Here is a 3,965-nt window from a genome sequence, read left to right as displayed (position 1 = left end):
CCTCTGACATGCACAATTTTTCATTGTCATTTTTATACTTAAAAACTTTGATAAAGGATTTGTCTGAAAAATTATTTTTCTTTGATTTTTCATTGGTTTGATTAGTTAATTTTTCTTTCTTTATCACCCCTTTTGTCCTCAGATTTGCATCTGATGAATTCGTTTTGCTTGCCTTTGCAGTTGAGGAAAGCAATTCATCAGAACTTTTTCTCGGATTACCAGTTGTATCCGAGGACAAAATCTTTTCGAGATACTCCCTTACTTTCTTTCTTTTCTTTCTCAATTTGTATTTCTGCCCTTGTGAAAGTTTTACTTTCTGTTTTTTCTGTTTCTTTTCTTTGGGCTTTTCTTCGACTTCGACTGAATTCTTCACCATTTTCTGAGATTTAGCCCTCGATCTTTCCTTTGATCTCATCGGGCAATCTCTTGCAATATTGTCACACCCCGAAATTATCAGAGCATTGGCGTGACTGGACTGGTATCTTCATTGCACAGCGGAAGCAAATAAGCTAAGTCTTTCTAGAAATTGAACGCCCACTAAGTACTCGACTCTTCATGGTCCTCCTATTCCAACCGTGCTTTGTCTTAGAAATGCAACCTGAGAAAGAACATGCGAAAAAGTCAACATAAAGTTGAGCGAGTTCATAGTTTGTTTGTAAAAGATCTGAAATAAATCTTTTGAGTTGTGAAAGGTTTGAAATAAATCTTTGGTAACCGGTTTTTGAAATAGTAATGAGAAAATGAATTTAAAAATCATTTTCTTGCCAAGTTATATGGAAACGTTGTGTTTGTAACACGTTATGTTCATAAGACCATGTATTTGTAATGTTCGCATAACCGTCAATGCCCACCCTGACCTTGACTCTATACCCCCATAATTCTTTGGATTTGTATAAAACATGGTAGTTAATTTGTATGAACTAAAAGTTTCCGTAAGTATAAAATCCCTGGTATGTAGCAGTGTAAGAGGACTTGTGATCACCAATGGTTTGCAAGGCCACTGACATATGTGAAGTGCAAATAGGGAGACTCAAACCTAGCAGATTTCGCCACGGCAAAGTATGTGGACAAAGTCACCCCACGGTCCGTTTCTAGTTTGGCCGGGGGCTGGGCTCGCTACACCCAGATAGATCTACCGCTCCTGTCCCTCGGTCCCTCCATGAGGACTAATGGCCCCATGTTGTTCCTATCCACTCACATGATCGTATAACACCTCCTTACGTTAACCATACCATGTAAAAATTTTTCGTAATTACTGTAACATATATTCCACCTCAGCCACCCTGGCTGAGCCTCCCCAGCCACCCTGACTGAGCCTCCCCAGCCACCCTGACTGAACTTTCCCAGCCACCCTGACTGAACCTTCCCAGCCACCCTGACTGACTCCTTAGTTATGAAAATTCATTCATATTTCGAAAATAAGCATTTGTTTTGTAAAAACCGGTATGTTTAGTATAAACCTTTCGTAAATCATTTGAGTTCCTCGAAATCCATTCGTGATATGATTTAGAAATACGAGTTTTGCGTTTGTTCAAAACTTTGTATGTTTCTGAAAATTGTGCATGTCTTTCCACCCCGAAAACATTTACAAAAAGAATGTAAAACAGTAGTAAAAAGTGGGGGTTATGAACTCGCCTGAATATTCCTGTGCAAGGCTAGCTATATACGACTTTGCGATGTCGTTTCCAAGACTTGACTTGCTAGCGTGCATTCTACAATATTCCTAACACGGAATATCTAATAAGTTTCTAAGCAAAAACGGTAACTACGTGTTACCGAGCTCTACCGAATCGTTAATCGAACGATTCAATGGTATGTTGTTAACTTAATGGAAAAAGATTAAGTTATACGTGTTAAGTCTCGTTTAATGTTAGCAGCAATTTAATAAGTCTTGAAAAAGACTTAGTTTCCGAGAGACTTAAAATAAATAAATAAATATTTATATAAAAATATATCGTTATCATCGCGCTAGACGTCTTGAGTAGTCGTACATGTATAAAAAGAATATTTCTATGAAAATATCACATAACAAACTTGTATCATATATCGTGTTTCGTATGAAAGTAATATATAATAACTTGTATTATATATATCACGTCTTGTGTATATTTGCCCAAAAATATACGTATATGCCGTCTAGGCGTATAAAATAAATATAACAGTAATATTTATTTTGTAAAAGAATCGTCGACTTGTATTGAAAAATAAATATATAACTATATTTATTTATAAAAGGATGCGAGTTCGTTTGAAATAAATATATAAATTATATTTATTTTTATAAAAGGATTCGCGTTGTATGGTATTCGAAACAGATATGTGAATTATATTTATTTTGTAAAACGAATACGAGTCGTTTGGCGCTTGACATAAATATATAAAATATATTTATTTTATAAAAGAATTGTCGTTTTCGTTTGTGATAAAGCGTCGTCGAAAGTGATATACACATTTATATTAGTTATCATAAAAGCCGCTTTTCAATAAAACATGTTTTGCTTTTACGGGTTTTCTCGAAAAACGGGCAGAGTTTCCTCTGTTTTTGGACGCCCCGACAACACAAGTTGTCGTTATTTATCAAGATTCAACAAATTTCCAAACAAATATTCATAAACACAAGTTATAAAACATGATAATATATGAAACCGCAAATATATTTACGATTTTAGCATTCGGTTCGAGAGCTCGTTGTCACGTGTTTAATAAAATTATGAAATAACGGAATAAAACGCGTCGTTAATCTTTACCATCTTCTCGTGTCGTTTTGCTGCACAAGGTTGACTGAGTGGACCGAGTCACCCGGGTTAACCGAGTTGACCCGCTGAGTTGACTGAGTCAACCGAGTTGACTTGGTTTAACCGAGTCAACCCAAACCGCTTAATAATCTGACCCGAACCGACCAAACCGAGTGGACTTGTCTTGTCCCGAATCGATTCGCTGACTGAGTTAACCGAACCGCCTGCCCGAGTCGTCTGACCGAACCGAATCTGTCCCGAACATCTCTGTTGACTGAGTTGACTCGGTTGACCGAGTCAAACCGAGTTGAGCCAAACACTCAACCGAACTCCAAATCTGTTGACTTGTTGACCGACCGGACCTGACCCACAGCCATCTGTGACCCGGAACCCCAAAATGTCCCGAAATGTGAACCGAACATCATCAGCATAATCATTTTCAAGTTTTTTTGCAAGAATTAATGAGAAACGGGGGTGTTTTACCGGAAAGACCTGTCATCGAAGCTCCGCAGCCGTCTCCTCCGCCGCCGCCGCTGACCTAACGGCTCTGCCGTTTCCCCTTCTCTCTGAATCGTCTCTCTATACTTCTGCCTCTCTCTCTCTCTTCGCCGTCGCTCAGCACCGATGCCCCGCCACAGACAGCGGCGCCGTCTGCCACCGTCGCCATCCTTCTCCGGTCTCTCCTCCCTCTGGCTTCTCTCACTTCTGTTTGGTCGCCGCCGCACCACCATCACCAAACGGTGGTGGTTGTTTGTTTCAGAACGAGAAAAAAAGGGGGGATGGGGGTGGTTGGTTGCTGTTTGACCGGAGAAAGGAAGGAAGAAGGGGGGGGGGTCTGTGTCGCCGCCGGTCGCCAGAAATCCGGCCGGTTTCTCTTTGCCGGTGAGGGTTCACGAGAGAGAGAGAGTAAAGTGTTGTGTGGTGTGTTGTAGGAATTGAAGGGCAGGAGACAACTATATGACTGTGTTTGTTCCCTGTGTATAACCGAGAGAGAGAGGAAGACCTTTATGTCTGTGTATTTGTTGGGAGTTTTAGAGAGAAGAGGTGTTATATAGAGGATTGTGTAAGATCTTGCACAAAATATTTTGTATAGATTTGTTTAGATTTTTGGCAAGATTTTATAAGATCTATAGAGATCTTGGTAAGATTCACAAGAAAGTCTTGTAGTATATTATATGCAGGTTTAGGCTTGTGGGTTCGGGCTTGGGCCTATGGCCCACAAGCCCATCT

This window comes from Helianthus annuus, chromosome 6 (assembly GCF_002127325.2).
Source record: "Helianthus annuus cultivar XRQ/B chromosome 6, HanXRQr2.0-SUNRISE, whole genome shotgun sequence".
NCBI lineage: Eukaryota > Viridiplantae > Streptophyta > Magnoliopsida > Asterales > Asteraceae > Helianthus > Helianthus annuus.
The sequence above is the reverse complement of the archived record's forward strand: the minus strand, read 5'-3'. Positions refer to the sequence as shown.